Consider the following 13210-nt stretch of genomic DNA (forward strand, 5'->3'; position numbering starts at 1 on the left):
CACAAATCCCCGCAGGGGGTCTCCACTCTTTCAATACACTTTCCTTTGTCTCAGACAGGAGAAAAGGGATGGGTTACAGATAACCATCTCCCGCTCTGGGAGATACCAACAGGACACAGTTATATACATTAAAACATATTACAAACAGAAAAACACATTACATTTATGGGGGAACACTTAGGGGCTCCGCGCCCTGGGAAGGGATTGGGGTACACACATGAAACATACATTCCTGGATAGCCCCGGGTCCCAGCTACGATCCTCGCAAATAGTGGGGTTATCCGATGTACAGAGCCTGAGAAAACATTGTATAAAGTCTGGGGCTCGAGGCTCTGTACATCCCTGAAATACGTTCCACAGCGTCGCTTGATTTGGTCTGGTGAATTCAAACTTAGTGCCCAAACCAAGCAACAGTCAATCAGCTGAAAGGCACAAAACTAATTAACACCAATCAGCGCTCAGGGAGGAGAGGGGTTTTGCCGGCCAATCAGGAGAAAGGACACAAAACTCATGTGCAGCAATCGGCACTCGGGGGGAGAGGGGTTTTGCCGCCCAATCAGGAGAAAGAGAGCGAAACCCATGGGCGTAGGAACCGGGGGGGGTGGTGGACGCATCCCCCCAGCAAATCATGCGGGGGGACAGGTTATGGGGAAATCCCCCCCAGCTCTGCCGGCCCCCCTCATGCTGCAGCCGCCCGAGCGCTCTGTAGAGCGGTTAGGGGGGTACTAATATGCATGGAAGGGGTAGGGAGTTAATATGCGTGGAAGGGGTAGGTGGAGTTCTTTTGTGCATGGAAGGGGTAGGGGTGGTTCTAATATTCATAGGAAGGGTAGGGGTGGTTCTAATCAGGAGGATCCCGGCGCTGTATCCGGGTGAGTAAAACCCCTTCCCCGTAATGACCCTTTAATGTTATTATATAATCATTTATATAGCGACTGCAAATTCCGTAGCGCTGTACAATGGGATAAACAACTCCAAGTTTACGGAATAAGAATATACCCGGCGAGTAAAAATGCTATCCCCCCCCCAGACTTTTTGGGGTTCCTACGCCCATGGCGAAACCCATGTACACCAATCGGCACTCAGGGAGGCGAAGGGTTTCACCACCCAATCAGGAGAAAGGGTGCAAAACTCAGTTTGAATGGGCACTCCTTTTCTGATTGGTTACCTGCGCCCTGCAGCGACCCATTAGCACTCACTCGTGCTGACCCATCAGGAGAATGGCGTGAACTCCTAAATGTGTCTGCATGGACTTCCAGGCAGCCAGCGGGCTCTGCGGCTGTGAAGCCAACTCACAGCTCCAGGGTCTATGCTGGGGCTTGCACCTCTCTCCGGTGGCCGCCTCCACTTAGGCAGCCTTGGGGAGAGTGCTCCTTGGGCAGCTACGAGGAAAGTAGTGATTGTTGCTCCGTTAGGGGCAGGTAGGGTGATCCGAACTGCCAGGACTCCAACAGTATACCCACCAACCCCAGGGACCCGTTCGTGGAGTCCCGGTGCAAAGACCCTGCAAGGGAAGCGTATTCTTTCGGGATACGAATGCTCCTCCTGGGTGGTGTTTGCCTATACGAAATGGCGGCCACCCAGGGGAGCACTCATTAATTACCCTTGCAGTTTCACATTTATGTTGCAGGTGCGAACGTTCTGATTGATTGGTGTGAACATTCTAATGGAGTACTGGGGTGGTCTGCGTTCGTTCACATCAGCGCTCCCGAACGGTCATCAGGGCAGATTACACGAAAAACAAGGGGAAACGTACAATACACAGGAGAAAACAGAGGAATGAGCAGTGGGCATGGTACTTAGTGACGATGGTCTACCCCAGAATGTGTCCAATATCTAAATTATGCCTATAAAGTTCTTAATAGTTAGGACCAGTCCACTCTGTCAAAGGCCTTCTCTGCATCAACAGAAATAAGTATCATAGGTATCTTTGATGCAGATGCCCATGGATATAATTAATTACTTTTGGTGTATTGTCTCGGGCTTCTATTTCTGGTACAAATCCTGCCTGATCAGAGTGGACTAGTCCAGGCAAATGGAGTCTGAGGTGGAAAGCTAGCATTTTAGCAAGTTTGCATTAATTAAAGGGACACTATAGTCACCAAAACAACTTTAGCTTAATGAAGCAGGTTTGGTGTGTAGATCATGCCCCTGCAGTCTCACTGCTTGATTCTCTGCCATTTAGAAGTTAAATCACTGTTTATGCAGTCCTAGGCACACCTCACTGCAAGTAATGTGCACAGCCTTCCTTTAAAGAGTCATCTAATGTTTACACTTCTTCTATTGCAAATTCTGTTTATTTAGGGGAGATGTGATTAGGGTTGCATAACCAGAAATAAAGTAATTTAACTTATAAATGGCAGTGAATTCAGCAGTGAAATGTCAAGAGGCATGATCTGTGCACTAAAACTGTTTCATTAAGCTAAAGTGGCAACTATAATGTTCCTTAAGGATATCAGCCTTTTAACTTCTGCAGTTCATAGGGTCCTTCCCTGGTTTAGGTATAAGTGTAATATTAGGGGGTAGGGGGAGGGGGGGGGGGGGACATGATTCACGGAGCTAGCGTGTTAATTGCCTGCAGAAAATGAGTATCTAACAAAGATAAGAACATTTTATAATAGAAACCTGTGAGTCCATCTGAACCTGATCCTTTGCCTAAAGGTAGGGTCTTTATAGCTCATTCTAATTCCTTACTAGTAAACAGAGTCTCAAGTGCCTAAACTGTATCCATAGGAATTACTTTTGCTAAATGTAATAGAAGATAGCCCAGAACATCTTCTGGTTTATTTGTCAAGTCAGGAAGATTATACAGTTCTTCATAGTAAGAGCTAAATGCTCGTGCCATCTTCTCAGTTGTATTATACTGCTGGGCACTCATATGGTCCATTATCTTTGCTATGTAGGAAACTTGATATCTGCTTAAGCGCACGTAATAAATACTTGGAGTGCTCCTTGTGCCAGGAAATTAAGTAAACTCTGCAGCTTTATGTGTAAAGCCATGAGCCGATTTAAGATCTATGCTGTAGGTGCTAATTTATGAGCACTCTTTAATTTAGCTAGCTAATTTCTCTTTTTTAAGCGAGATCCCTATTTACTAAGGGTACCCTTAAGCACACTTTTATGTGCCTCCCAGACCCACTGAGATAAAGAGCCTAGTATTACATTTTACCTAAAAAACAATTCCAGTGTAGATCCTACACCACTCTCTGGTCATCTAAAAGTGTCTGATTCTGGTGCTACTGGTGGTTTGGAAAAGTAGCTCCTTGCAGCTGTAAAGTTATGTCAACCGGTGCATCATCTGTCCATGTGATGCTACCCATCCTAGCATTTTGCAATAGATGGAAATATCTGTAAGGTACAAAAAACATATCAACCCTAGTAAAGCTATTGGCCATATGTGAGTAAAATGTATAGTCTTTATCCTGAGGGCAGAGACGGCTCTAGACTTTATGAGGCCTTAGGCGAAACTCAAACTAACGCCCAAAGTGAAAAATAATAGGGTTGCAATTTGTGTGTATAAAAAGCAGTCATTGTATTGAATGGCTGGCTTGCAGCGCTGGATACAGAGAGTTAGTCTCTGCATTCATTGTTCAGATGCTTGCAGTGTTACGACTTCCTGTGCCCCTGCATTGTGAGCTCCCTGGCTGTAGTTGTAGCATAATTTGCAAAAAAAAATAATTTGCAATAAATAAATAAATATACTTTGCAAATATGCCAATAGTTTTTACTCAATCATGGGATAGGGTTGCATAGCCTGGCAGTCGTGTATACATAAGTACTGGTGTGAAGGGGTTGTTGGAAACAAACAGGGGTCAAGTCCTGGGGAATAAAGTGTGGGAACTCACTCGAGTTCCACCCTCATCCCACCACCAGAAAAAAAAACTTGCATGCATATATAAACACGTACACACACTCACAGACTCACAGACAGACACACATACTCACAGACACACACGTACGCACACACAAACATACATACATACACTCACACACACTCACATACACATACACACACTCCCAGACACATACACACACACACTCACAGACACACACACTCACAGACACACACTCCCAGACACATACACTCACAGACACACACACACACTCCCAGACACATACACACACACTCCCAGACACATACACACTCCCAGACACACATACTCCCAGACACACACACAGTCACAGCCACATACACACACACACACATCCACTCACAGACACACACACTCCCAGACACATACACACTCACACACACACATCCACTCACAGACGCATACACACATACACTCACAGACACATACACACACACTCACATACATACACACACACACACTCACATTCATACACACATACACTCACAGACACACACATACACTCACAGACACACACATACACTCACAGACACACACACACACACACACTCATAGACATACACACATACACACAGACACATAGACACAGACACACACATACATAGACACACACAGACACATACACACACTCACGACACACACACACTCCCAGACACACACATACACTCACACACATACACACTCACAGACACATACACACACACACTCACACATACACACACTCACAGACACATACACACACACTCACAGACACATACATACACACTCACACACACACAGACATACACACATACACACACACTCCCAGACACATACACACACACACTCCCAGACACATACACACACACACTCCCAGACACATACACATACACTCACAGACACATACACACACACTCACAGACATACACACATACATTTAGACACATACACACACTCACAGACATACACACAGACACATAGACACATACACAGACACACACAGACACATACACACACTCACGACACACACACACTCCCAGACACATACACACTCCCAGACACATGCACACTCACAGACACAAACACTCACAGACACACACACTCACAGACACACACACTCACAGACACACACACACACACACTCCCAGACACATACACATCCACTCACAGACGCACACACATACACACATACACTCAAAGACACATACACACACTCACAGACATACACACATACACTCACAGACACACACATACACTCACAGACACACACACACACACACACTCATAGACATACACACATACACACAGACACATAGACACAGACACATAGACACAGACACACACAGACACATACACACACTCACGACACACACACACTCCCAGACACACACATACACTCACAGACACATACACACACTCACAGACACATACACACACACACTCACACATACACACACTCAGACACATACACACACACTCACAGACACATACATACACACTCACACACATACACACAGACATACACACATACACACACACACTCCCAGACACATACACACACTCCCAGACACATACACATCCACTCACAGACGCACACACACATACACACATACACTCACAGACACATACACACACACTCACAGACATACACACATACACTCAGAGACATACACACACTCACAGACATACACACAGACACATAGACACATACACAGACACACACAGACACATACACACACTCACGACACACACACACTCCCAGGCACACACACACTCCCAGACACATACACACTCCCAGACACATACACACTCACAGACACACACACTCACAGACACATACATACACTCACAGACACATACACACACTCACAGACACATACACACACACACTCCCAGACACATACACATCCACTCACAGACGCACACACACATACACACATACACTCACAGACACATACACACACACTCACAGACATACACACATATACTCAGACACATACACACACTCACAGACATACACACAGACACATACACACACTCACAGACATACACACAGACACATAGACACAGACACACACATACACATACACTCACGACACACACACACTCCCAGACACATACACACTCACAGACACACACACTCACAGACACACATACACTCACAGACACATACACACACTCACAGACACATACACACACACAGACACATAAACATACACACACTCACGACACACACACTCCCAGACACACACATACACTCACATACACATACACACACACATACACACACTCACACACACACACACATACACTCACACACATAGACACAGACACATAGACACAGACACACACAGACACATACACACACTCACGACACACACACACTCCCAGACACACACATACACTCACAGACACATACACACACTCACAGACACATACACACACACACTCACACATACACACACTCAGACACATACACACACACTCACAGACACATACATACACACTCACACACATACACACAGACATACACACATACACACACACACTCCCAGACACATACACACACTCCCAGACACATACACATCCACTCACAGACGCACACACACATACACACATACACTCACAGACACATACACACACACTCACAGACATACACACATACACTCAGAGACATACACACACTCACAGACATACACACAGACACATAGACACATACACAGACACACACAGACACATACACACACTCACGACACACACACACTCCCAGACACACACACACTCCCAGACACATACACACTCCCAGACACATACACACTCACAGACACACACACTCACAGACACATACATACACTCACAGACACATACACACACTCACAGACACATACACACACACACTCACAGACACATACACATCCACTCACAGACGCACACACACATACACACATACACTCACAGACACATACACACACACTCACAGACATACACACATATACTCAGACACATACACACACTCACAGACATACACACAGACACATACACACACTCACAGACATACACACAGACACATAGACACAGACACACACATACACATACACTCACGACACACACACACTCCCAGACACATACACACTCACAGACACACACACTCACAGACACACATACACTCACAGACACATACACACACTCACAGACACATACACACACACAGACACATAAACATACACACACTCACGACACACACACTCCCAGACACACACATACACTCACAGACACATACACACACACATACACACACTCACAGACACACACACATACACTCACACACACACACACACACACATACACTCACAGACACACACACTCACATACACAAAAAATATTTGTATATATTTTTTTTAATTTAAAAATGTCCACCAAGCCTCCCTACCTGGATAGCTGGCGTGGACCTGCCCCTGGGGTCCAGTGGGGCTTCAGTGTGGCCGGCTCTTGTCTCGCTGTCAGATGCGGCGAGGGAGCTGTGTTCTCTCTGCTCCCTCTCGCCGCGCGGGCTGTCTGCTGATGCCGGGAGCCGGAAATGACGTCATATTCCGGCTCCCAGCATCAGCAAACGGCACGCGGCGAGAGGGAGCAGAGAGGACACAGCTCCCTCGCCACGTCTGACAGCAAGACAAGAGCCGGCCGGGGGGTCCTTCAGGTGGCCATCAGGCCACCTCTTGGGCCCCCCATGACAGGGGGAACACGGGGACATTTGGGGGCGGCTTTTTTTGCCGCCCCCCGAGTGCCTGCAGGACCATAAACGGGAACGGCATTCCTGCACTAAAAAAAAGTGCAGGAACGCCATTCCCACGTGTTCCTGCAGGACTCGAGCCCTGGAAACAAAAATTAAAATTTTGTTTGAGCAAAAAAGCTTTTAAAAAATAATTTACTAAATAATAAACAACTTTGGGCTTAGAGTATATCATGCAAAAAAGAAGAATAATCAAATATTGTAGTATGACCCAAGATCAATATCATCATCAATGGCATCCACCTCATAAAAGATCAATAGTGCATATCAAGTATAAGGCATAAGGCATATACAGAGCAATATAAGACCTCTTCATATCTCCTTGTCTCCAGGCGAATGCAGGAGATCTTTCATGGCCAAGTTTAAATTCTTTTTTTTTTTTAAATCTTTTGCCATTTGGATCTCAGAGGTGGTACCTGTAGAAGTAAATGTCCTTGTTGGAGCCTAGTCCATTTCTCCACCGCTTCTAAAGGGAGATCTGTTGGAAGGTCGTAACATCCGCTGGAGCTGTGAAAAGTAAATTCTTGCCTTGGTGTGATGTAGAAGGTGACAGATCTTAAAATATATTGACTTTAGATCCCTCAAACAAAAGGTCACATTGAAGTTGTGTCTGTCGGACAATATTGTCTTTCAGAGAAAAGTGGTAAATTCTACAGATTATATTCTTTGGTTTATCTTGGGTTAGATTTTTGAGTCGAGACGTTCTATGCATCCTGTCAAATTTAATATGGTCAGCTGAGTTCTGTTAAATTTGGTAAAAGATGCACTGGATTTTCTGCTCCAAATCTTCTTTCTCCTCTGTGGCGTTCTCAGGGAGCCCTCTGATCCGCAAGATTTTTGACCCCCCCTATGGTCAATATCATCCAACCTACTCTGGATGTTAAGAAGGATTACTGATTGATTACTCAGGGCACTCTGTACAGCAGACCATTGCGCAACAGTGACTTGTTCATTTTCCTCCAGGGTCTGTACTCGCGTGCCTAGCTGGTGGAGATCTGTACTCAGATCTAGCAAGTTATTGCTGAAGCTGGCTTCTAATTTCTCCAACATGCCCTCTAAAACCGTTTTCGATGGTAACAGAGATAGTATGGCTCCAGCTCTTCTGTAGAGACCTCTGATGTCACAGGGATCGGTGAAGGTGATTCTTGGGAACATATACAGTGTGATCTTAGAAGTCACCTCCACTCCAATCGCATTTGTAAAAAACAGCCAGAGCGATAACTTCTGGGCTGTTGCCATTGTAACTTGTATATTCTTTGTATTCTGGCGCCTTTTTTTGGAAGACATTTCAGAGGGTTAGAATAGTATTGAAATAGTATTGAAAGTAATTTACTATTGCAAGTAGTGATGGAATTGCTTAGGAGCCCAATCTGGGGAAATTTATGGTGGATCCATTTCATCAAAGAAAGCACACTTTATTCAATCTCCTTTTATGATCCTCAGCACCAACCAAACCCCACCAGCCAGAGGAGAAAAAAAATAGGTCCTCAGTGTACCAGAGCAAACAAACCTCAAACATTAGAGCCAACACGGCAAAGAAGGCACTGAGTTAATTAATTAACTCCAATCAATTCAGTTCATCCGCTTTTCTGTTCCACTCTATCAAAACAAATCGCCTCCATGGAGTAAGGGCAAAAGCAGTACAGAGCAATACAAGGCTAACAGCAGAGATAATACTAATGGTAGTCAGGGACATTTTAGCCGCAAGGCAAACAAGGCATTTGCCTTGGGTGGCATTTTCCAGGGGGCAGCAAAATGCCGCCCCCAAATGCCCAGGGTAAAAATCTGGGCGGGCGGCGCTGGTGAGGGAGCACTTTCCCCTGAGCTCTTTGCTCAGCTCCCTCGTGCGCCGCAGAGTGATGCCGACCGACCACCCAGCAGCCCACTGGACCCCAGGGAGAGGGAGAACCCCCCCCCAGCATTCCCAAAGGTAAGGAGGCTGGGGGGTTAAATTAAAAAAAAAAGCGAGTGTGTTAATGTGAGTGTCTGTGTGTGTCTGTTAGGGTGTGTCTGTTAGTGAGTGAGTGAGTGTGTGTCTGCTAGTGTGAGTGTGTCTGTTAGTGAGTGTCTGTTAGTGAGTGTGTGTGTGTGTGTCTGTTAGTGTGTGTGTGTGTGTGTGTGTGTGTGTGTGTGTCTGTTAGTGAGTGTGTGTGTGTGTGTCTGTTAGTGTGTGTCTGTTAGTGAGTGAGTGTGTGTGTGTCTGTTAGTGAGTGAGTGTGTGTGTGTCTGTTAGTGAGTGAGTGTGTGTGTGCCTGCTAGTGTGTGTGTCTTATAGTGTGTGTGTGTGTGTGTGTGTCTGTTAGTGAGTGTGTGTCTGTTAGTGTGTGGTCTGTTAGTGAGTGTGTTTTTGTCTTTTAGTGAGTGAGTGAGTGTGTGTGTGTGTCTGTTAGTGAGTGTGTGTGTGTGTGTGTCAGTGAGTGAGTGTGTGTCTGTTAGTGTGTGTGAATGTGTGTCTGTTAGTGAGTGTGGGTGTGTCTGTTAGTGTGTGTGTTTCTGTTAGCGAGTGTGTGTTTCTGTTATGTGTATGCGTATCTGTCAGTGAATGTGTGTGTATTTAGAAGGCGGGGAAGGGGGGAAGGGTTGGGTGAAGGTGGCGCGGGGGGAGGGGGGGGGGCGGTCGCCTGAGTTTTGTCCTGCCTAGGGCAGCACAAAACCAGGATACACCACTGATGGTATTATTGATGGTATATAAATTGCAGCAGTAGCTTGGTAGATGCAGCAGAAACAGCCAAATAGCAAGGCAGCTGAAGGTAACAGGTAGCAGGTAGCAAATAGGTAATAGGCAAAGTATGCAAGTTTGCTATCTAATACTGGCACCAGGTCACAGACACCTCGAGACAGAGATATGGAAATTCTCAGCTGCCGACTCTCAGACACCTCTCCACCGCTAAAAACTTATACAGACCTCGGCAAGAAAATATCATATGGGGGGGCGGGGTTTGGGAATGAAACTGAACGGACGCCATCTCCTTCGGCTCCCAACCTTGCGGCACCTAATCTTCAAATATCCCGAACATCATAACCCGCACAACCAATATAAGCACACTACGAGCCCGGGGGAACCGTGCAGAACCGACCGATGCCTTTTTTCCAACAAACAAGGACTGGAAAGGCGAAACGGTACAACCGGGCCTACCCCAAGCCCGCGAGCCACGGCCTGGAGACTCTCCTAGATGGCATTGGGGCGTACTACCACTCAGCCTGGGAGGAGACAGAAACCCCAACATCTAAAGACATCTCTGCAACCATGGGGCGCCGCACGCAGAAACTGCAACAGGCAGCGGCGGCAGACCAGCCGAATATCGGGGAGATGTTGCAGAGGCAGGCCCCGTCCAAGATGGCTGCCACGGAGGCCTTCCCCGCTCAGCAGCAGAAAGCCCACTCACCAGAGACAAGGGTAGAGAACACGCAAACCAACACATCCCCGGCCCATGGAGGATCTGGGGACGGCACCTTCGCCACAAAACAAGACCTGCAGCACTGGATGCAGGAGATACAATCCCTGCTGGCCGTGGACCTCGGAACCCTGAAAACAGAGGTAAGCCAAACCACAGCACGTGTGAGTGCTATGGAGGGGGAAATTCAAACACTGAACAGTGGAGTGTCAAACCTTACTGATGCCCTGGAGTCCTTGCAGGCGGCCCACCAGGCGCTAGCGACACAGGTGGCCACCCAAGAGGACCGCCTGCACCGCAATCACATCAAACTCAGAGGAGTGCCGACGGACATCTCCCCAGAGGAGCTGCCTTACTACACATGACGACTTCTGGCCACAATCCTGCCTCCAAACACGGCCCGGAAAATCACTCTGGTGGGCGTATTTCGCCTGCCGGCGGGGAACAACAAGGCTACAGCAGAGACAAGGGATATCATCCTGCGATGCACCACTTCCCAAGACAAGGCAGCAATAATGTCAGCAGTGAGAGGCAAAACCCCTTTACCATTTGAAGGATCCAACCTGCTTTTCTTTCAGGACTTGAGCAGAGCAACACTGCACTGGCGGAGATCGCTCCAACACCTAACAAGCCGCCTGCGGACGGCGGGCATACAATACAGATGAGGACTGCCGAGGGTCCTTTTAATCACACACAACGGGACTACTCACAGAGCCACATCAGAGGCGGACATCCTTGCATTCCCCTCTCGCCTGGGACTTCCAGATACAACCCAGACACCTGCTCAGATGGGACTATCCCAGATGGGAGATCCAGCTACTACAAGACCATTCACCCCTCGCACCCCACGCAAGGACTCGGGGACCTGACTAGTGAAACCACCCAATCCGGTCAAACCAGACCCACTGTTATTGCATACTTTTCTGTTAAATCTTTTCTGTTAACGTTAGTTGCTATAGTTCGTACGCAAACAAACTTCACACGGCCCGGATTAACACCACGGCCAGATCCAGAGATAACCGCACAGATTCACATTCGGGTGGACGTGCCCCACACTCTCTCCCTTCCCCCCGCCCCGCTGCCCCCTAGGTTAGGGGCAATCACAACACTAGCAGCAGCCGAGACCTAGAAAAAGACCCTAACTCTCTCTCCAGAGGGCACAAAACGGCATGCTAGCACAAACTTGGAGACACACTACTTTGCACGAAAATACTGACACCACAATCTAGTGCAACTACTCTCAACAACCCATAGTATCACAAGCACACTATATATAGGATGACACTATTACGTGAAGGGCCATAAACCTAGGAGCAAACAAAGGCACTATTGTTGACAATTGTTCCGTGACATGGATAAAAAAGAAAAATGTGTGCTGTTTAACCTGACAATACTGTGATATACACGCCAATGTTATATGATATGTTTTAACTCCTGTAAAAGTCAATATAATGGGAAGCTTTCCACTGCACCAACAAAATAAAGAATCAAAAATAAAAAAAGAAAATATCATATGAAAAAGCAAATAAAGTATTCCCAAAACTTAGGATAGCCAGGAAGAAAGAACCTAAACAAGTACAAACTAGAGAAACAACAGGATTGTGGCAAGAAAGGAAGACAGGAGTGATGCAGGATGTGCAGGGTCACCATTAGTTCTGTAGTGTAGCCTCTACTGCAGTCCTGTTTAATGAGAGCCCCATAATTGCAGCCCAAACTTAGAAGGCAGTAGAATGTAGTATGTGGAAGGGCAAGAACATGACTGAACATCATATACCCACTCAATCCCTTACACAGAACGCAGAGCCTGGAGACATCGGCTACAGTATAAAGAAACCATCAAAGCTCAGGGTCGGGATTGTTAGGCACAGAAGAGATAACGTGTGGAGAGAGGAACTGAAAGGCTATTGCAGATAGAACAAATAATGGAGTCGTGAAGAGATATACCTGCTGTTACCCACCATGAAAGGAAATAAAGCACAGAAATATCTTACCAAGTGTTAACCCCTCATTGTAGATGCACATGTATAACTCAGCACCGATCTGAATAACTGTACGGGCCAATAGGGGGAAAGTAGGGTGCGGAGGGTTATATCTTCATGAAAAAATAAAAAAATCCTGAAACATAATTTTTGTATGTGAATGTACAGAGACAAATGGTGATTTTTTTTTTAAAC

The sequence above is a fragment of the Pelobates fuscus genome, chromosome 1, assembly GCF_036172605.1.
Source record: "Pelobates fuscus isolate aPelFus1 chromosome 1, aPelFus1.pri, whole genome shotgun sequence".
Classification (NCBI taxonomy): Eukaryota; Metazoa; Chordata; class Amphibia; order Anura; family Pelobatidae; genus Pelobates; species Pelobates fuscus.